Source organism: Bufo bufo, chromosome 2 (genome assembly GCF_905171765.1).
Source record: "Bufo bufo chromosome 2, aBufBuf1.1, whole genome shotgun sequence".
Taxonomy (NCBI): domain Eukaryota; kingdom Metazoa; phylum Chordata; class Amphibia; order Anura; family Bufonidae; genus Bufo; species Bufo bufo.
In genome coordinates, this window is record NC_053390.1 from 58,378,504 (window position 1) to 58,402,107 (window position 23,604).

The following is a 23,604-nucleotide window of genomic DNA, read 5'->3' on the forward strand; positions in this document are numbered from 1 at the left end:
TGGTCCCTGAATCAACAGGTCTTCAGCGACATTGTGGCTCTTTGGGGTCTCCCGGTGGTAGATCTCTTTGCCACAAGGGGAAACAGAAAAGTGAAAAGTTTCTTCTCTCTGTCCCCATTAGAGCAGCCCACGGCGGTGGACGCATTGGCCCAATCATGGAGAGTAGGCCTCCTGTACGCCTTCCCTCCTATAAAACTACTCCCAAGAGTCCTGAGGAAGATTCGGGAGGAGAAGGCCCTAGTAATTACTATAGCCCCCTTTTGGCCCAGGAGGGTCTGGTTTTCCTGGCTAAGGAGGATGTCAGTAGCGGATCCCTGGGTACTTCCTGTCTTCCCGGGGCTACTAGTGCAGGGGCCGATACTTCATCCAGAGTTAGAGAGCCTGCACTTGACAGCTTGGCTGTTGAGAGGCAGATCCTAGAAATGAAGGGTCTCTCTGGGGAAGTGATAAACACCCTTTTGTCCAGTAGGAAAGCTGTTACTTCTAAGATCTATTTGAGGGTTTGGAGGGCCTTCCTTAGATTTGCAGATAAGCCAGTTAATGTCTTGGAGCCCCCCGAGTTGCCTCTAGTCCTTAGCTTCCTCCAGGAGGGCTGGAATAAAAAACTGAGGCCTAGTACTTTGAAGGTTCATATCTCTGCCTTAAGTGCTCTCTTTGAGTATAAGTTAGCAGACCACCCCTGGATTAAAAGATTTGTAGTTGCAATTTCTAAACGTGCTCCCGTCCAGAAGTCTAGAGTTCCCCCCTGGGATCTAAATCTAGTCTTGTCTGCCTTAACCATGGATCCCTTTGAGCCTATTGAGGATATCTCAATAAAGATCCTAACCTATAAATTAGTTTTTTTGCTAGCCATTACTTCAGCTAGAAGAGTGAGCGAGATATCCGCCTTCTCAATCGAGAGACCGTATCTTAATATTTTAGAAGATAGGGTTATTTTATCTCCTGACCCTGCCTTCCTTCCAAAGGTTTCATCATCCTTTCACCGGTCTCAAGATATAGTTTTACCTTCCTTCTGTTCCTCACCCAAGAATCAGAAGGAAAGGGAATTCCATTGCCTCGATGTTAGAAGGTGTCTAATTCAATACCTTTCTGCCACTCAGGACTGGAGGTCGTCCTCTAAACTTGTGGTTTCCTTTCAGGGACAGAAGAAGGGCTCCCCTGCTTCCTCTCAGTCCATTGCCAGATATATAAAACAAGCCATTTATCTTGCATATTCCTCTAAAGGGGTTCCTCCTCCTGCCGGGTTTGGAGCACACTCAACGAGAGCGGTGTCTACATCCTGGGCAGAAAGAGCTTCCGCTTCTATTGACCAGATTTGCAGAGCTGCTACGTGGAGCTCTTCTCATACCTTCTTTAAGCACTATAGACTGCAGCTTCCTTCACAGGAAGGTTTAGGGTTTGGGCGTAAAGTCCTCCAAGCAGTTGTCCCACCCTAGATAATCTGGCCTAGATATCCATGGGTGCTGTCATAGGCGAGGGGGGAAATATAGGATTACACTTACCGGTAATCATTTTTCCTTGAGCCTATGACAGCACCCGCCTAATACCCTCCCATAAAAAAAAAATATATATATATATATATATATATTTTTTTTATATATATATATATATATATATATATATAATATGTATAGAGAGAGATATACGTGTGTGTTTATATATACTTCTATGTACACACGGATATAAGCGTTTGTTCTGTTGTAGATTTGTTGTGGTGTAGTCTGTTTTTTTTGTCTCCTTAGTTCTTGGAATAGGACTTGCATGTTGGGGGTTGTATCTCCCTTTTGAAGAGGCTGTGCTTCCTGTTTCCTGTCCTGAGGAAGGGGGCGGATGCTATCCATGGGTGCTGTCATAGGCTCAAGGAAAAATGATTACCTGTAAGTGTAATCCTATATTTCCTCACTTTAGGGGAATAAAAAATTCCTTCCCGACTCCAATCAGGCATCAGAATAACTCCCTGGATCAACGACCCCTCTCTAGTAGCTATAGCCTGTAATATTATTACACTCCAGAAATACATCCAGGCCCCTCTTGAATTCCTTTATTGTACTCACCATCACCACCTCCTCAGGCAGAGAGCTCCATAGTCTCACTGCTCTTACCGTAAAGAATCCTCTTCTATGTTTATGTACAAACCTTCTTTCCTCCAGACGCAGAGGATGTCCCCTCGTCACAGTCACAGTCCTGGGGATAAATAGATGATGAGAGTGATCTCTGTACTGACCCCTGATATATTTATACATATTAATTAGATCTCCCCTCAGTCGTCTGTTTTCTAAAGTGAATAACCCTAATTTTGATAATCTTTCAGGGTACTGTAGTTGCCCCATTCCAGTTATTACTTTAGTTGCCCTCCTCTGGACCCTCTCCAGCTCTGCTATGTCTGCCTTGTTTACAGGAGCCCAGAACTGTACACAGTACTCCATGTGTGATTTGTAAAGTGGTAGGACTATGTTCTTATCACGGATCCGTTTGAAGTTGACACAATATGGCTCAATTTTCAAACGGATCCGTCCCCCATTGACTTTCAATGTAAAGTCTGGACGGATCCGTCTGAACAACTTTCAGACTTAGAATTTTTTCTAAACTATAATGCAGACGGATCCGTTCTGAACGCTAGTCTGAAAGTAGCCTTAGTTTGCTGTTTATTAAAATTCCTAGATCCTTTTCCATGTCAGTGTTACCGAGTGTTTTACCATTTAGTATGTACAGTACGGGTGACATGCATTATTCCTTCCCATGTGCATAACTTTACATTTGTCAGTGTTAAACCTCATCTAATAGCAACCCATTCTTTCATAATCACTTCTTGGAGTTTGTCAGAATTAGTGGGTTTTTGTTTGTCCACCCGCCTCTTGAGGATTGACCACAAGTTCTCAATGGGATTAAGATCTGGGGATTTTCCAGGCCATGGACCCAAAATGTCAACGTTTTGGTCCCCGAGCCACTGAGTTTTCACTTTTGACTTATGGCACGGTGCTCCATCGTGCTGGAAAATGCATTGTTCTTCACTAAACTGTTGTTGGATTGTTGGAAGAAGTTGCTGTTGGAGGGTGTTTTGGTACCATTCTTTATTCATGGCTGTGTTTTTGGGCAAAATTGTGAGTGAGCCCACTCCCTTGGATGAGAAGCAACCCCACACATGAATGGTCTCAGGATGCTTTACTTTTGGCATGACACAGGACTGATGGTAGCGCTCACCTTTTCTTCTCTGGACAAGCCTTTTTCCAGATGCCCCAAACAATCGGAAAGAGGCTTCATCGGAGAATATGACTTTGCCCCAGTCCTCAGCAGTCCATTCACCAAACTTTCTGCAGAAGATCAATCTGTCCCTGATGTTTTTTTTTGGAGAGAAGTGGCTTCTTTGCTGCCCTTCTTGACACCAGGCCATCTTCCAAAAGTCTTGGCCTCACTGTGCGTGCAGATGCGCTCACAACTGCCTGCTGCCATTCCTGAGCAAGCTCTGCACTGGTGGCACTCCGATCCCGCAGCTGAATCCTCTTTAGGAGACGATCCTGACGCTTGCTGGACTTTCTTGGACGCCCTGAAGCCTTCTTAACAAGAATTTAACCTCTTTCTTTGAAGTTCTTGATGATCCTATAAATTGTTGATTGAGGTGCAATCTTAGTAGCCACAATATCCTTGCCTGTGAAGCCATTTTTATGCAACGCAATGATGGCTGCACGCGTTTCTTTGCAGGTCACCATGGTTTACAATGGAAGAACAATGATTTCAAGCATCACCCTCCTTTTAGCATGTCAAGTCTGCCATTTTAACCCAATCAGCCTGACATAATGATCTCCAGCCTTGTGCTCGTCAACATTCTCACCTGAGTTAACAAGACGATTACTGAAATGATCTCAGCAGGTCCTTTAATAACAGCAATGAAATGCAGTGGAAAGTTTTTTTTTGGATTAAGTTAATTTTGGCAAAGAAGGACTATGCAATTCATCTGATCACTCTTCATAACATTCTGGAGTATATGCAAATTGCTATTATAAAAACTTAAGCAGCAACTTTTCCAATTTCTAATATTTATGTAATTCTCAAAACTTTTGGCCACGACTGTACGGGTGACTTGCATTATTCCTTCCCATGTGCATAACTTTACATTTGTCAGTGTTAAACCTCATCTGCCACTTATCTGCCCAAGCCTCCAATCTATCCAGATCCCTCTGTAGTAGTATACTGTCCTTTTCAGTGTAAATTACTTTACACAGTTTAGTGTCATCTGCGAAAATTGATACTTTACTATGCAAGCCTTCTACAAGATCATTAATAAATATATTGAAGAGAATAGGGCCCAATACTGACCCCTGAGGTACTCCACTAGTGACAGTGACCCAATCTGAGTGTGTACCGTTAATAACCACCCTCTGTTTTCTATCACTCAGCCAGTTTCTTACCCACTTACAGACGTTTTCTCCCAGTCCGAGCATTCTCATTTTATATACTAACCTTTTATGTGGTACAGTGTCAAATGCTTTGGAGAAGTCCAGATATACGACATCCATTGATTCACCGCTGTCAAGTCTAGAACTTATCTCCTCATAGAAACTGATTAAATTAGTTTGGCATGACCGATCCCTCATGAAGCCATGCTGATATGGCGTTATTTGCTTATTTCCGTTGAGATGCTCTAAGATAGCATCTCTCAGAAAACCTTCAAACAGTTTACCCACAACAGATGTTAAACTTACCGGCCTTTAGTTTCCAGGCTCTGTTTTTGGACCCTTTTTGAATATTGGCACCACATTTCCCATGCGTCAATCCTGTGGGACATTCCCTGTCAGTATAGAGTCCGCAAATATCAGAAATAAGGGTCTGGCTATGACATTACTTAATTCCCTTAGGATACGGGGGTGTATGCCATCCGGTCCTGGCGATTTTGTCTATTTTAATCTTTTTAAGTCGCTGTTGTACTTCTTCCTGGGTCAGACAGGACACTTTTAATGGAGAATTTATTTTTACATTCTGCATGTCATCTGACAGTTGATTTTCCTCAGGGAATACATTGGAGAAAAAAATATTTAACAGCTTTGCTTTCTCCTCGTCGCTCTCTGCGACTCCCCCCTCATTACTCTTTAAAGGGCCGACACCTTCAGATTTATACTTTTTAACATTTATATAATTGAAGAACATTTTAGGGTTAGTTTTACTCACCAACCTGCACATCTGTTGTTCTGTCAGGCCTATTGGTTAATACTAAGTCCAGTATTGCTGTCCCTCTAGTCAGGTCCTGAACCAGTTGGGAGAGGTAATTGTCTTTGGTTATTGCCAAGAACCTGTTTCCCTTATGAGATATACAAGATTCAGTTTCCCAGTCTATATCTGGGTAGTTGAAGTCCCCATAATAACCACCTCATTATGATTTGCCGCCTCGTCTATCTCGTTTAGTAGTAGATTTTCTGTATATTAGGTGGTTTATAGTAAACTCTTTTAAGTAATTTATTGTTGTTTTTAGCTCCATGTATCTCTATCCACAGTAACTCCACATGTTCATGTCCCTCACTTATATCTTCACGGAGTGTGGGCTTTAGACAAGACTTTTCATAAAGGCAAATCCCTCCCCCTTCTCTGGTTTTGACGATCTTTTCTAAACAGACTGTAACCCTGTACATTAATTGCCCAGTCATAGCTATCATCCAGCCATGTCTCAGTTATTCCCACTATGTCATAGTCCTCCTCACACATCACTAATTCCAGTTCCCCAGTTTTATTAGTCAGGCTTCTGGCATTAGTATACATACATTTGAGAGGTTTATGTATATTTTTTACCCTACACCTTTCCTTCTGAACTGTTCTAGTCCCTCCTTCCATTCCTCCCCCAGTCCCACTACCTTGCCCCCGGTCTCTATCTGCACTATCTTCCCCTCCTATAATATAATTTCCGTCCCCCCCAGTCCCTAGTTTAAACACTCCTCCAACCTTCTAGCCATCTTCTTCCCCAGCACAGCTGCCTCTTCCCCATTGAGGTGCAGCCCATCCCTACGATAGAGCCTGTAGCCTATAGAGAAGTCGGCCCAGTTCTCCAGGAACCCAAACCCCTCCTTCCTACACCAGTTCTTGAGCCACTTGTTAATCTCCCTAATCTCCCACTGCCTTTCTTGTGTGGCTCGTGGTACAGGCAGTATTTTGGAAAATACTACCTTTGAGGTCCTTGCCCTAAGCTTTTGACCTAAATCCCTGAAATCATTTTTAAGGACTCTCCACCTACCCCTAACTTTCTCATTGGTTCCGATATGGACCATGACCACTGGATCTTCTCCAGCCCCTCCCAGTAATCTGTCAACCCGATCCGCGATGTGTCGAACTCTAGCGCCAGGAAGACAGCACACTGTTCGGCAATCACGGTCTTTGTGACAGATTTCCCTATCTGTTCCCCTAATAATGGAGTCTCCCACTACCAGCACCTGTCTGGCCTGCCCTGCTCTCCTGGTCCCCTGCTAACTAAAGCTGACATTCCCCTGACTGGCAGAGGAAGTGTCCGGCTGCGGCAGTGCCGTCCCTGGACTGACATCCCCCTCATCTGCCAAATGTGCAAACTTGTTGGGGTGTGTCAGTTCAGGGCTAGCCTCCCTGGCACTCTTCCCTCTACTGTTACCCAGCTAGCTACCGCACTTTCCTCAGCCTCCTCTCTGTCACCCTCCGCCTCATCTACCCCAAAGAGTGCTTGCTCGGTGAGAAGCAAACTCTTTTGCAAATTATCAATGCCTCTCAGTGTTGCAACTTGCCCATTTAGAGACTCGATTTGCGATTCCAAACGGGTAATTTGCTTACATCTTGAACAAAGATATACACCCTCGAACGGCTGTTTCAGGACTGCATACATCATGCAAGATGTGCACTGGACTGCGCTGTCAATTGTGCAACACATACTAAATGGGGATTACAACAGTAAAAAAGTAAAACAGTAAATATGATTTAGAATTAGACACAGTCTGCTGTAGTTGAAGGACTACCTAGAATTAAGCCAACAACACACAAGGAAATTATATCCAACCTTAGTTTCCAACTCCTTTTTTTAACTCCACTTAATAAGAAGCCCACTTAGTAGAGCAAGCCTCAGGAAGAGCAAGCTCTAGTGAGTCTAGTGGCTAGATTTATAGCACCTGGTTGCCCAGGCCACTCCCCTTAATCAAGCAGAGAAAAAAAAATGGGTTTAAATGGCAACACCCAGCAGAGAAAAAATAAGAAAAGTACAAATTATTAAACTGCAACTCAGAGAAGGAGGTGGATATGGAGTCGGAGGTTGAGGAGGCGGTGAATATGGTGTTGTAGGTGGAGGCAGCAATGGAGGAGGAGGAGGTAGCCAACAATGTTTTTTTTTTTTTTTTTATTGGGGTAGGTAGCCCCCAAAATATTGGGACAAATAAAAAAAAAAAGAAAACAAAGAATCATTGTACAGTACAAGAATGTATGTTTGATGGTGGTATAAATGTCTATTTTGCACAAGGTACAGACAAGTCTTGTGGGATCCAAGCCTGGTTCAATTTAACCACTACAGGACCGCCGTATGCAGGATTGCATCTTTGTGGCGGCCCTGTTATTCCGAGTGGACCCGCCGGCGCGTCATCTCGCGAGACGCAAGATTTCCTGTGAATGCGCGCACACAAGCGTGCACGTTCACAGGAACTGAAGGTAATCGAGTGAATCTGCAGCCTGCCAGCGGCGATCATTCGCTGGCAGGCTGTAGATCCGATATTTTTTAACCCCTTAAAGGTATATTAGACGCTGTTTTGATAACAGCGTCTAATATACCTGCTACCTGGTCCTCTGGTGGTCCCTTTTGCTTGGATCGACCACCAGAGGACACAGGCAGCTCTGTAAAGTAGCACCAAACACCACTACACTACACCCCCCCTGTCACTTATTAACCCCTTATTAACCCCTGATCACCCCATATAGACTCCCTGATCACCCCCCTGTCACTGATCACCCCCCTGTCATTGATCACCCCCCTGTAAGGCTCCATTCAGATGTCCGCATGTGTTTTGCGCATCCGAAAAACACATACGGACATCTGAATGGAGCCTTACAGGGGGGTGATCACCCCATATAGACTCCCTGATCACCCCCCTGTAAGGCTCCATTCAGACGTCCGTATGTGTTTTGCGGATCTGCGGACCCACGGATCCGAAAAACACATACGGATGTCTGAATGGAGCCTTACAGGGGGGTGATCACCCCATATAGACTCCCTGATCACCCCCCTGTCATTGATCACCCCCCTGTAAGGCTCCATTCAGACGTCCGTATGTGTTTTGCGGATCCGCGGACCCACGGATCCGCAAAACACGGACACCGCGGATCCGCAAAACACGGACACCGGCAATGTGCTTTCCGCATTTTGCGGATCCGCACATTGCCAGAACTATATAGAAAATGCCTTTTCTTGTCCGCAATTGCGGAGAAGAATAGGACATGTTCTATAGGCTCTACAAAAAACGCAGTGTTCGCCCGATCAGGCCTGATCTTGTGCGCACACTTGCGTTCAGTCCGCCCCACCACAGTGACCGAAATCTTTTTTTTTCGATCACTGCAAAAACACAGTAAAATTGCTGCAGCGCAATAAAAAGATCACTTTTGAAGGGCATGGCGAGTTCATAGAAGATTTTTTTTTTTTGTCGCAAGTTAGCGGAAATTGATTTTTTTTGTTTTTGTTTTTTTCTTTTTTCTTACAAGGTCTCATATTCCACTAACTTGTGACAAAAAATAAAATCTCACATGAACTCACCATACCCCTCAAGGAATCCAAATGCGTAAAATTTTTTAGACATTTATATTCCAGACTTCTTCTCACGCTTTAGGGCCCCTAAAATGCCAGGGCAGTATAAATACCCCACAAGTGACCCCATTTTGGAAAGAAGACACCCCAAGGTATTCGCTGAGGGGCATATTGAGTCCATGAAAGTTTGAACTTTTTGTCACAAGTTAGCGGAAAGGGAGACTTTGTGAGAAAAAACAAAAAAAATCTATTTCCGCTAACTTGTGCCAAAAAAAAAAAAAACTTATATGAACTCGCCATGCCCCTCACGGAATACCTTGAAGTGTCTTCTTTCCAAAATGGGGTCACATGTGGGGTATTTATACTGCCCTGGCATTTTAGGGGCCCTAAAGCGTGAGAAGTCTGTAATCCAAATGTCTAAAAATGCCCTCCTAAAAGGAATTTGGGCCCCTTTGCGCACCTAGGCTGCAAAAAAGTGTCACACATGTGGTATCGCCGTACTCAGGAGAAGTTGGACAATGTTTTTTGGCATGTCATTTTACATATACCCATGCTGGGTGAGATAAATATATCGGTCAAATGCAAACTTTGTATAAAAAAATGGGAAAAGTTGTCTTTTAGAGAGATATTTCTCTCACCCAGCATGGGTATATGTAGAAAGACACCCAAAACACATCGCCCAATTTCTCCTGAGTACGGCGATACCACATGTGTGACACTTTTTTGCAGCCTAGGTGGGCAAAGGGGCCCACATTCCAAAGAGCACCTTTAGGATTTCACAGGTCATTTTTTACACATTTTGATTTTAAACTACTTACGCATTAGGGCCCCTAAAATGCCAGGGCAGTATAACTACCCCACAAGTGACCCCATTTTGGAAAGAAGACACCCCAAGGTATACCGTGCGGAGCATGACGAGTTCCTAGAATTTTCTTTTTTTTGTCACAAGTTAGCGGAAAATTATGATTTTTTTTTTTCTTACAAAGTCTCATATTCCACTAACTTGTGACATGCTGTCGCCACCCTCACCAATCTGTGAATGGGCCACTATGTTGACTTCTAATGCTGTTGCCACCTCACAATTTATTTTACCCTACTTCTAATCTGTCAGAAGGACATTAAAATGAAACACAACGCATCCTGTCTTTGGAGCAGCCATAAGGTCTGTATCACATGGTCCCTATTTTGTATCAGGATTGGATCATGATTTGGAAACAAAAAACAGGAGTTGGTAAGAAAAAAAAAAAAGACATGGAAATATTCCATTAACGTGTCATCTCTGTTTTGGATTTACTCCTATTTTTTATTTTTTTGCCTTAGCAATACTGATGGATTACTGGACAAATGCTGAACATGTGAAGGAGGATGCTCAAAAGAGAGGACCGGTTTTTGGAGGTTGTTCTTATGGCGGATGAGAATTAGGGCAACATAACCAGTGATGTCAACACAAACTTACTCTCCACCCTCTCCACTCTGTCAGCGGGTCACTACTACATGTCTCAGAGTGTAACAGAACAGGTTCTGTAGAAATCTATTTGGAATCAGCTGACAACGGTGTAAAATGAGTGCGCTCTTTCACTCTATAGTAGAATCTTGGGCCATAGCACAGTTCTTTATACCTGGCGCCAACATCGACCTGTAAGGCTGAGTTCACAGTTGAGTTATTTGGTCAGTTTTGGCCCCGTAACTGACCAAATAAGTGAAGTGTGAAGTGATTCTAAGAGTGACGCCTGTCATCTGCGTGTCATACTAACTCACAGTACTGTTTCACTAGCACAGCGGACTCCCTAGGTATGTTTCTCCAGTGCACAGTGTTCTACACTACTAAACAGGCTCTCAGCAACCAGGAAATAGCTGTTTTTTAACCCGATTCATCATGAATAAATTCGGATTGAATGAAATCTTTTTGGGAAATTCGATGAACCGTCTGAATTCAATTTTTGAGAAATTCGCTCATCTGTAGTAATATTGTTTAAAAAATAAAAATCGGATAAAATTTTAATTTATTGTAACGGTCGAGCTATTCTTTGGTGGAATATACAGGTGCAGCACGCCAGACCTGCAGGGTATTGCGAAGTGAGGTCACGGTTATGGGCAATCGAGGGTTACTCACTGTATTGGAGGAGAACCCTGGGCAGGCATGCGGCAGTGAAGGAGAGGTAGACACAGTTCCTCTGGGGCACACTCCGTATGTAGGGACCAGGCCTGATGGTGGATGAGGTGCCCTGGATGTTACAGGTATTTTGAGTGCCTGGGGCAAGGTCCCTTTTGGATTCGTGACGCCAGTGCCTGTAACGGTGGCACACCGATTGATGGTAGTAATAAGTGAGGTACACAGGTGGTATAGTGAACCAAATGTTGCTTTACTTAAACAGTCCAACTTTGTACATCAAGATGGTAATGCAGTCCTTTATATCAAGTGCTTCACAAGCAGGCTTATTTCACAAGATGGCAGGTATTAATCATGCAAGATACTCAGAGGGTAAATCCATAACACATTTCTTATCCCAAGGCCCGGATGCCTAAATGCTGGCTTAAATCCTTGGTATATATATATATCTTCCTCCCGTATTAATTCTTGCTTTGCTTTACAGTTCCTCTGCCTATTAGTTTACTTATCTTGGCTGGAAATATCCTTACTTGTCTTGAAGGTAACTGCAGGTTTCTCCCAGGAGGTCCTGTCCTTCTACTGGGGTGACTTCTGAGCTAACTGAGGCTCATTTGGACTACAGGCAGGCTAGGATTCTTCACTAGCCTCCTGGTCATAGCTAGCAGCCGGGGCTATCAAGCTGCATGTCAGGAGGAGGCCCTCAGCATATCTCTGGCTGGTGCCTTCTCACTTCTGTCTCCACAGACTCCTGACTAGGAACTCCCTTCTCCCTGTCTGGGCCTGGACATTTATACTAGGGGCTCCCTATCTCCCTCTAGTGTCTGGGATGTCTAACTACACCCTAATAGGCCTGCTAAGCATTAACACAGGGGACATTGCATATAAAAACTCATTAGAAAATACATTAAATGCATAGTTAAACATAACATTTCTGTCCCTTGTGAGTAGGAGTAAGACGCAACCCAATTGACCCTTGTGTAGTGCCCACCTTTATCTAGTGGGACACTACACAGTTGGTACAGGTTTTGTTACCCATGTCTAACATGTATATTCTGTAAATAAAGTCATTAGATGTATTATCTGTGACTTATATTTCAATGAAAATGTTTATTTTTCTTAATTTACTTTAACATCTTATGTTCCAGAGCATTATTTGCATATGATTATGTCATAATTAAATTTTCCACCAAGGCAATGGCTTATGTGCTGCAGAGCCTAATTTACATATTCATGTGATGATGTCACAATTACATTTTCCACCAATCCGATGGCTTATGCATTCCTCATTTGCATATTCCGGTGAGATCATACAGTGATGTCATAAAGACAGTGTTCCTTAACCAGTGCCTGCGGCTCTAATCTGTGCAGTGCTGTTGTCTTCTCAGTGGGACATAGTTCTGTTCTCTTGCGTCCTTAGCGATTATTTGCTACTGGAAGCGATTTTACTAAAAATGCCTGGTTCTATCCAGACCATGTGGCTTCTACTGCTGGTAACATCTGTCTTCATCGGACAATCTCTCTGTTGCATACCATGCGATTCCAGAGGGAAAATGGCTATGGATAAATTCAACACCCTTATCAAAAGCCAAGTCGATGACATTGACTCAATAGAAGCCTATGTAAAGATCAAGCGGTTTGCCAAATTCACCGAGAAAAAAGTCCTGGACTACCTTGAGGATGAAGTCGGGATACTGGGTAATTGTATTATTACCATTATTTCTGTTTTATGAAATCTCTAGATAGAGCCTAGATAGATAGATAGATAGATAGATAGATAGATAGATAGATAGATAGATATTAGATAAATAAGTAATGTAGCATTATTTTCTTTCCAGATAAATATGCTATATCTGAAATTGCGTCCGAATATAAAAAATCTGTGGACGTCATCCAGGATATAGATTTTAAGGGTAAGTACAATATTTTCTATGTAGGCGGGAATTCTACTTCTCTTATTAATAGGAATTGTCAGTGTGTTGGGGGCACAGACCAATAGATGAGGGGACAGGACTCATTATTCTCCTCTTTATATATTTTAGAGATCCAGCTTCTTCACATCATTGGACTCCAATTCCAGCGACTCAAAGAAAAGCTCAAGGTTATCGTCCAGGATTCAAACCAACGTAAGTGAAATCTTTTACCTGTCTACCATTGTACTTGTGTTCTACGTGTCTGGTAGGTTGTCAGAGATGGTGTTTTCTGCTCGATTTCCTTTCCATACAGCCTAGTGACAGGAGGGAGTGATTGTAATAAAATGTCCTAGAATGGGAATTGCTATTTGTGTAGTTTTCTGTGGTATTATTGCCGTGTTATAGATGGAGTCGTCATATACAGGGGATTTCTGTTCTCTAGATTGTTTTCTATTACTAATTCTGTATTCCTTCATTTCTCACTTTTAGGGAGGTGTCCAAATAAACAAGGTGAGTTCTTCTAGATATAACATGTGCTATAATATGACATATAAATGTATTACACAAACAGGCCTCATGTAGTAATAGTAATGGAGACACAAACTAGAGATCCCCACAGCCACCAATCACATCACTGCTGTTATCTCCTGCCCTGTACTGGACACATGAAAGCCAGCATCTGATTCGTTGTCAGGGATGTTTGCACTAGGAGCTGCTGCCCTTTATAGAGGGCCCGGACCGTACTGGGGCAGCTCAGAGATTCCTGTCAATGGAAATCTAGAAAACACAGCGATCAAGACAGAGACACTGATATCATGTAATAATGAGACCCAGAGATCAGAGGTTTCTGGGTTTGACAATGAGAACTGTCAGTAATGTCTTCTTCTTCTCCATTCCTCAGGTGCAGACAGCTGTGGTAAGTACATTTTATACCAGATTTCAGCTTCTTGTCATTATTATTCTCTATAAGTTTGGTAGGTTATAACACAAGTGCATTTCCCCAGGATTAATGGTGCAAACCTATACCAACTGTAAGACCTGCGCCGAGGAGAAGGTTGTCTGCGCCGGGGGCCCTCCAAAAAATCAAGGTACAGTATAAGATTTCTATCATAAACCAGAGGATCTAGGATTACATTATATAATACGTCAATGGACCTCTCCCTTCAGTGTGTGTAAACTATGTGTATAGTATGTGTACTGTGCCTATTATACAAAGGTGAGCAGCACTACATAGGTGCTATACACAGCACGCACTGACTATTATATGCCATTTCCTCTTTTCACAGACTACTTGGAGAGATGCAGCTGCCTGTGCACCTCCAACAGATGTTTCGGTAAAGTAGAAGTTTCTATTCTTATATCTACATTCACATAGTATGCCAGTAAAGTGACTAAATATTCCAGTCACTTCCAATAGTCCATAGTTCATGGCAGAGAATCAGACTTCCTGAAGCAGGAAGACATTTACATTAATATGATTCCGTCCATAAGCAGACTATAAGGGTGATTTGTGGCAGCCTGTACAGTATATTGTCCATGTGCTGTTGACAGAGGGGTGATAGATACTAGCATATGATTATCATACTTATTATAATATTATAAAAGTGTCTTTAATGCTCGACTTATATTTAATTTCTTTTTTCTTTTCTCAGATCTAAAAACTGGACGGTCCTGCTCTCCATGTAAAGATCACAAGTCTCATCTCGCAGAGACTGTAAACTGTGGAGGTGAGGATACAGAAGAATATAATCGGTTACTATCAGTCCCCTCTATGATGCCCATATTTCCTATTAGGTCATATAGAAGGAGACGTTTTATTGAGACAACCTCTTTAAATGCAGGACAGAATATCTACACAATTACTTCTGTAATATCTTCTTTCATTTTCCTTCTTTCTAGAGATAAATATCAAAGTTCCAGAGTATGAAGAACTCATTCTGGACTGCAGCTTTGAATGGTACGCGAGGCTGGAGGACTCCTATCAGAACGTGTTCACCCTGGTAAGTGAAATGCAGATGCCCAAGAAAATAAGTGTAAAACTGGGAGATTGTTAATAAGTTTTATGACCATCATATTAAGGCAGCGCTTCCCAAACCATTTCCTTCATCACCCAAAACATTTATCAGAAAGTCCTTTTACCCATGTTATGTCATGTCAGCAAATTATTATCAGTAATGTTATCTATTTTTGTCTTAATAATAATGACAATGAATTATAAGTAATTGTGACCTATGAGGTTCTAACAGTTCTCTATATTATCTCTCTAGCATGGTGAACATGAACCCAAAATCACCCGGGAGCCCTACCTAGTGATCAAGGGCGTAATGAAGGGGGACTCCGGCCGGTACACGTGTACCACCATCCTGGACTCTGAAGTGCCAGTGAGTAAGATCACCTACAATGTGGCAGGTGAGGACATATTATTACTGGCACTATGCTGGGTGGTAATACTTAGATACATGGGATTCATATCTGTTTATAGGTGAAAATTAGGGAAAAAGGATCTAGTTCCGAAAAGCTGAACTGTCACCTACAATGTGGGGTTATTTTCTATTAGTATTTGTAAGGAAAAACCTATAAAGTGATAATTTAAGCCACTTCGGTATTTTGGAGCCACTCTTGGTTTTGACAGTGCTTCTGAGCCGCCATGATACAGACAATTCTGAAATTTATATAATATTATTTTATATAAGATACACTACAAAGTCATCATCATTCTCTTCATGGTATGAACTATTAATGTAATTGTTTTCCTCATTTAGTTATCAGTGGATCGGAACAGGCGATAGAAAAATACCATCCTCGCCCAACACTTCCTGATGTGCTTGACATCACAGCGCCTGAGTCGCCAATTCTAGAGGAGATCCATAACACCAATGCTTCCCTCACAGCAATATCTGTGGCCGGCTCCGTCACCATCATGTTGATCGCTGGCATATGGTAGGTAGTATTTATAAGATACTCTATGGAGCTAGCGTATTATTGCTGCTTAATATTTACACAGCGTAAACTTAGTCCAGGCAGTCACAAGGTGCGCCAGATTCATCACAGTGCTGAAGGCTTCATGGTAAATGTGGCGCATATTACAAGGCCAGACATGTTATAATGTAACGAGAACACATTGGAGGATCTGTGCACACATTTCATTCAGAGCTCACATGTAAATAGTGGATATTAAATAACTGATCTTCTTTTTTTAGCGTCTGCATATTCTGGAGGAGGAAAATGAAATCTAGAGAGCCTCCGGAAAAAGAGCCAGTGTAAAGGCGAACAGTCAAGCACCATCCTGAACTACTGCTACCAAAAAACAACTGAAAACTAAAAAATCCCCTTCCTTAAAAACAAAATATAAAAAATAATCTTCCCTTCCCCCACTTCTCCTTTCCTCTTCTCTCCTTTATCCCTCTCCATAAAAATAATTAAAAAACCCCAAATATTTCCAAAAAAAACAAAAATAACCTTCCCTTCCCCATTTCTTCCCTCCCCTTCTACCCCCCAAAAAAATTTAAAATAAAAAAAATCCTGACTGCAGCGTTTCTTTTGTTTTCTTCACCTTAAGTGACCATACATGGAACAAGAGCTACAGAGACTATATCATAGATAGACCAGGAGGATCGAGCATCTTTTTTATTCCTCATCAGGACTTACATACACATTAGTTAAGCTTGATTTCTTAAAAAAAACAAAAACATACTTATACCTTTGTAAATTGGATGGAGTGGCTCACTGCTGATAGCGGGTGGTACGGTGCTACGAACTAAAATTGAGGACACCCCACCTCAATGTAATGGATATGTAAAAATAGTAGTGGAAGCACTCACTCTATGGCAATTACTCAGATTTAATATAATCCTTCAATAAAATAATACATAAAATATACAATAGCTATAAAATACAATCAATATAAAATACAATATTGCATAAAACTAAATGGTCGACCATGAAAATGACACTATTGAGATAGTAGCAAATATCATTCGATGTCAGCAGTGGAAGTGATAGTAGCTATTAGGGATGAGCGAACCCGAACTGTATAGTTCGGGTTCGTACCGAATTTTGGGGTGTCCGTGTCACGGACCCGAACCCGAACATTTTCGTAAAAGTCCGGGTTCGGGTTCGGTGTTCAGCGCTTTCTTGGCGCTTTTTGAAAGGTTGCAAAGCAGCCAATCAACAAGCGTCATACTACTTGCCCCAAGAGGCCATCACAGCCATGCCTACTATTGGCATGGCTGTGATTGGCCAGTGCAGCATGTGACCCAGCCTCTATATAAGCTTGGGTCACGTAGCGCTGCACGTCACTCTGCTGATACAAGTGTAGGGAGAGGTTGCAGCTGCGACGTTAGGGCGAGATTAGGCAGATTAACTCCTCCAAAAGACTTAATTCAGTGATCGATCTCCAGCTGTGGATCATTGAAGTGCTGATATTGAATTGTTCACTTTTTTTAGGCTGCCCAGAGCGTTTTTATATCACTTTTTTCTGGGGTGATCGGCGGCCATTTTGTGGCTTGTGGTGCGCCAGCACAAGCTACCACCAAGTACATTTAACCATCAATAGTGTGGTTATTTTTTGGCCATATACTACATCAGGGGCAAGTTGAGCCTGTCACGCAGCGCCTAAAAAATAGGCCTGACATTTATATTCATCCAAATCTGTACTGTTTTAGCTGGTCAAGTTATTTAGTGTCCGTCAAAGCACAGTTTTTGTTCTGGGTTGAAAAGCAATTCCCAAATTTGCAATTCTCAAAATTAGTGGTTTCTGCTGTATCAGGCCTACTTTAAATCTATCCCTAAAAGGGTATATTAGATTCAAGGTGCTGATAGGGTCATTCTGAAAAACTTAACACACACGCTACAGTGCAGATCCAAGTCTAATTCTGTGATTAAACGTATACCTGTCACCCAGCGCCTATAAAATAGGCCTCACATTTATATTCAGCTAAATCTGTCATTACTGGTGTGCCTGTATTAGTGTAATAAGGTACCTAAATAGATAGCCAGATAGTGTTAGGTGTCTGTAAAAAAAGGCCTGAATTGGAATTCAATACATTGGCCCGAATAATATTTTTCTTATTGTGGTGAACGGTAACAATGAGGAAAACATCTAGTAAGGGACGCAGACGCGGATGTGGACATGGTCGTAGTGGTGTTAGTGGACCATCTGGTGCTGGGAGAGGACGTGGCCGTTCTGCCACAGCCACACGTCCTAGTGTACCAACTACCTCAGGTCCCAGTAGCCGCCAGAATTTACAGCCATATTTGGTGGGGCCCAATGCCGTTCTAAGGATGGTAAGGCCTGAGCAGGTACAGGCATTAGTCAATTGGGTGGCCGACAGTGCATCCAGCACGTTCACATTATCTCCCACCCAGTCTTCTGCAGAAAGCGCACAGATGGCGCATGAAAACCAAGGCCATCAGTCTGTCACATCACCCCCATGCATATCAGGGAAACTGTCTGAGCCTCAAGTTATGCAGCAGTCTCTTATGCTGTTTGAAGACTCTGCTGGCAGGAATTCCCAAGGGCATCCACCTAGCCCTTCCCCAGGGGTGGAAGAGATAGAATGCATTAACGCACAACCACTTATGTTTCCTGATGATGATGACATGGGAATACCACCTCAGCACGTCTCTGATGATGACGAAACACAGGTGCCAACTGCTGCGTCTTTCTGCAGTGTGCAGACTGAACAGGTGGTCAGGGATCAAGACTGGGTGGAAGACGATGCAGGGGACGATGAGGTCCTAGACCCCACATGGAATGAAGGTCGTGCCACTGACTTTCACAGTTCAGAGGAAGAGGCAGTGATAAGACCGAGCCAACAGCGTAGCAAAAGAGGGAGCAGTGGGCAAAATCAGAACACCCGCCGCCAAGAGACTCCGCCTGCTACTGACCGCCGCCATCTGGGACCGAGCACCCAAAGGCAGCTTAAAGGAGTTCCCTGGCATGGCACTTCTTCAAACAATGTGCTGACGACAAGACCCGAGTGGTTTGCACGCTGTGCCATCAGAGCCTGAAGCGAGGCATTAACGTTCTGAACCTTAGCACAACCTGCATGACCAGGCACCTGCATGCAAAGCATGAACTGCAGTGGAGTAAACACCTTAAAAACAAGGAAGTCACTCAGGCTCCCCCTGCTACCTCTTGTGCTGCTGCCGCCTCGGCCTCTTCTGCTGCTGCCGCCGCCTCGGCCTCTTCCTCCGCCTCTGGAGGGACGTTGGCACTTGCCGCCCAGCAAACATGGGATGTACCACCAACACCACCACCTGCGTCACCAAGCATCTCAACCATGTCACATGGCAGCGTTCAGCTCTCCATCTCACAAACATTTGAGAGAAAGCGTAAATTCCCACCTAGCCACCCTCGATCCTTGGCCCTGAATGCCAGCATTTCTAAACTACTGGCCTATGAAATGCTGTCATTTAGGCTGGTGGACACAGACAGCTTCAAACAGCTCATGTCGCTTGCTGTCCCACAGTATGTTGTTCCCAACCGACACTACTTCTCCAAGAGAGCCGTGCCTTCCCTGCACAACCAAGTATCCGATAAAATCAAGTGTGCACTGCGCAACGCCATCTGTGGCAAGGTCCACCTAACCACAGATACTTGGACCAGTAAGCACGGCCAGGGACGCTATATCTCCCTAACTGCACACTGGGTAAATGTAGTGGCGGCTGGGCCCCAGGCGGAGAGCTGTTTGGCGCACGTCCTTCCGCCGCCAAGGATCGCAGGGCAACATTGTTTGCCTCCTGTCTCCTCCTCCTCCTACTCAGCTTCCTCCTCCTCTTCTTCCACCTGCTCATCCAGTCAGCCACACACCTTCACCACTAACTTCAGCACAGCCCGGGGTAAACGTCAGCAGGCCGTTCTGAAACTCATATGTTTGGGGGACAGGCCCCACACCGCACAGGAGTTGTGGCGGGGTATAGAACAACAGACTGACGAGTGGTTTCTGCCGGTGAGCCTCAAGCCCGGCCTGGTGGTGTGCGATAATGGGCGAAATCTCGTTGCAGCTCTGGGACTAGCCGGTTTGACGCACATCCCTTGCCTGGCGCATGTGCTGAATTTGGTGGTGCAGAAGTTCATTCACAACTACCCCGACATGTCAGAGCTGCTGCATAAAGTGCGGGCCGTCTGTTCGCGCTTCCGGTGTTCACACCCTGCCGCTGCTCGCCTGTCTGCGCTACAGCGCAACTTCGGCCTGCCCGCTCACCGCCTCATATGCGACGTGCCCACCAGGTGGAACTCCACCTTGCACATGCTGGAAAGACTGTGCGAGCAGCAGCAGGCCATAGTGGAGTTTCAGCTGCAGCACGCACGGGTCAGTCGCACTGCGGATCAGCCCCACTTCACCACCAATGACTGGGCCTCCATGCAAGACCTGTGTGCCCTGTTGCGCTGTTTCGAGTACTCCACCAACATGGCCAGTGGCGATGACGCCGTTATCAGCGTTACAATACCACTTCTATGTCTCCTTGAGAAAACACTTAGGGCGATGATGGAAGAGGAGGTGGCCCAGGAGGAAGAGGAGGAAGAGGGGTAATTTTTAGCACTTTCAGGCCAGTCTCTTCGAAGTGACTCAGAGGGAGGTTTTTAGCAACACCAGAGGCCAGGTACAAATGTGGCCAGACAGGGCCCACTACTGGAGGACGAGGAGGACGAGGATGAGGAGGAGGTGGAGGAGGATGAGGATGAAGCATGTTCACAGCGGGGTGGCACCCAAAGCAGCTCGGGCCCATCACTGGTGCGTGGCTGGGGGGAAACACAGGACGATGACGATACGCCTCCCACAGAGGACAGCTTGTCCTTATCTCTGGGCAGCCTGGCACACATGAGCGACTACATGCTGCAGTGCCTGCGCAACGACAGCAGAGTTGCCCACATTTTAACGTGTGCGGACTACTGGGTTGCCACCCTGCTGGATCCCCGGTACAAAGACAATGTGCCCACCTTACTTCCTACACTGGAGCGTGATAGGAAGATGCGCGAGTACAAGCGCACGTTGGTAGACGCGCTACTGAGAGCATTCCCAAATGTCACAGGGGAACCAGTGGAAGCCCAAGGCGAAGGCAGAGGAGGAGCAAGAGGTCGCCAACGCAGCTGTGTCACGGCCAGCTCCTCTGAGGGCAGGGTTAGCATGGCAGAGATGTGGAAAAGTTTTGTCACCACGCCACAGCTAACTGCACCACCACCTGATACGTGTTAGCAGGAGGCAACATTTCACTAACATGGTGGAACAGTACCTGTGCACACCCCTCCACGTACTGACTGATGGTTCGGCCCCATTCAACTTCTGGGTCTCCAAATTGTCCACGTGGCCAGAGCTAGCCTTTTATGCCTTGGAGGTGCTGGCCTGCCCGGCGGCCAGCGTTTTGTCTGAACGTGTATTCAGCACGGCAGGTTGCGTCATTACAGACAAACGCAGCCGCCTATCTACAGCCAATGTGGACAAGCTGACGTTCATAAAAATGAACCAGGCATTGATCCCACAGGACCTGTCCATCCCTTGTGCAGATTAGACATTAACTACCTCCCCATAACAATATATTATTGTACTCCAGGGCACTTCCTCATTCAATCCTATTTTTATTTTCATTTTACCATTATATTGCGGGGCAACCCAAAGTTGAATGAACCTCTCCTCTGTCTGGGTGCCGGGGCCTAAATATGTGACAGTGGCCTGTTCCAGTGGTGGGTGACGTGAAGCCTGATTCTCTGCTATGACATGAAGACTGATTCTGTGCTGACATGAAGCCAGATTCTCTGTTACGGGACCTCTATCTTCTGTCTGGGTGCCGGGGCCTAAATATGTGACAGTGGCCTGTTCCAGTGGTGGGTGACGTGAAGCCTGATTCTCTGCTATGACATGAAGACTGATTCTGTGCTGACATGAAGCCAGATTCTCTGTTACGGGACCTCTCTCCTCTGTCTGGGTGCCGGGGCCTAAATATGTGACAGTGGCCTGTTCCAGTGGTGGGTGACGTGAAGCCTGATTCTCTGCTATGACATGAAGACTGATTCTGTGCTGACATAAATCCAGAGTCTCTGTTACGGGACCTCTCTCCTCTGTCTGGGTGCCGGGGCCTAAATATGTGACAGTGGCCTGTTCCAGTGGTGGATGACGTGAAGCCTGATTCTCCCCTATGACATGAAGACTGATTCTGTGCTGACATGAAGCCAGATTCTCTGCTACGGGACCTCTCTCCTCTGTCTGGGTGCCGGGGCCTAAATATGTGACAGTGGCCTGTTCCAGTGGTGGGTGACGTGAAGCCTGATTCTCTGCTATGACATGAAGACTGATTCTGTGCTGACATGAAGCCAGATTCTCTGTTACGGGACCTCTCTCCTCTGCCTGGGTGCCTGGGCCTAAATATGTGACAGTGGCCTGTTCCAGTGGTGGGTGACGTGAAGCCTGATTCTCTGCTATGACATGAAGACTGATTCTGTGCTGACATGAAGCCAGATTCTCTGTTACGGGACCTCGCTCCTCTGTCTGGGTGCCGGGCCTAAATACGTGACTGTAGCCTGTTCCAGTGGTGGGTGACGTGAAGCCTGATTCTCCCCTATGACATGAAGACTGATTCTGTGCTGACATGAAGCCAGATTCTCTGTTACGGGACCTCTCTCCTCTGTCTGGGTGCCGGGGCCTAAATATGTGACAGTGGCCTGTTCCAGTGGCGGGTGACGTGAAGCCTGATTCTCTGCTATGACATGAAGACTGATTCTCTGCTGACATGAAGCCAGATTCTCTGTTACGGGACCTCTCTCCTCTGCCTGGGTGCCTGGGCCTAAATATGTGACAGTGGCCTGTTCCAGTGGTGGGTGACGTGAAGCCTGATTCTCTGCTATGACATGAAGACTGATTCTGTGCTGACATGAAGCCAGATTCTCTGTTACGGGACCTCTCTCCTCTGTCTGGGTGCCGGGCCTAAATATGTGACTGTAGCCTGTTCCAGTGGTGGGTGACGTGAAGCCTGATTCTCTGCTATGACATGAAGACTGATTCTGTGCTGACATGAAGCCAGATTCTCTGTTACGGGACCTCTCTCCTCTGTCTGGGTGCCGGGGCCTAAATATGTGACAGTGGCCTGTTCCAGTGGTGGGTGACGTGAAGCCTGATTCTCTGTTATGACATGAAGACTGATTCTGTGCTGACATGAAGCCAGATTCTCTGTTACGGGACCTCTCTCCTCTGTCTGGGTGCCGGGGCCTAAATATGTTACAGTGGCCTGTTCCAGTGGTGGGTGACGTGAAGCCTGATTCTCTGCTATGACATGAAGACTGATTCTGTGCTGACATGAAGCCAGATTCTCTGTTACGGGACCTCTCTCCTCTGTCTGGGTGCCGGGGCCTAAATATGTGACAGTGGCCTGTTCCAGTGGTGGGTGACGTCAAGCCTGATTCTCTGCTATGACATGAAGACTGATTCTGTGCTGACATGAAGCCAGATTCTCTGTTACGGGACCTCTCTCCTCTGCCTGGGTGCCTGGCCTAAATATGTGACAGTGGCCTGTTCCAGTGGTGGGTGACGTGAAGCCTGATTCTCTGCTATGACATGAAGACTGATTCTGTGCTGACATGAAGCCAGATTCTCTGTTACGGGACCTCTCTCCTCTGTCTGGGTGCCGGGGCCTATATATGTGACCGTGGCCTGTTCCAGTGGTGGGTGATGTGAAGCCTGATTCTCTGCTATGACATGAAGACTGATTCTCTGCTGACATGAAGCCAGATTCTCTGTTACGGGACTTCTCTCCTCTGCCTGGGTGCCTGGGCCTAAATATGTGACAGTGGCCTGTTCCAGTGGTGGGTGACGTGAAGCCTGATTCTCTGCTATGACATGAAGACTGATTCTCTGCTGACA

The 23,604-nt window shown here is 45.1% G+C and overlaps 1 protein-coding gene and 1 long non-coding RNA gene across 2 annotated transcripts in view; one reads left to right on the plus strand and one right to left on the minus strand.

Annotated features, from left to right (window-relative positions):
• SLC14A1 (solute carrier family 14 member 1 (Kidd blood group)) overlaps window positions 1–23,604 on the minus strand; it is a 529,357-nt gene that overhangs the window by 64,926 nt on the left and 440,827 nt on the right. The gene's annotated exons all lie outside the window — the stretch shown is intronic.
• Window positions 13,247–14,066, plus strand: LOC120992282. The gene is made up of 4 exons (XR_005776954.1): window positions 13,247–13,258; window positions 13,650–13,664; window positions 13,753–13,836; window positions 14,035–14,066. It is a non-coding gene; the product is annotated as an uncharacterized LOC120992282 (long non-coding RNA).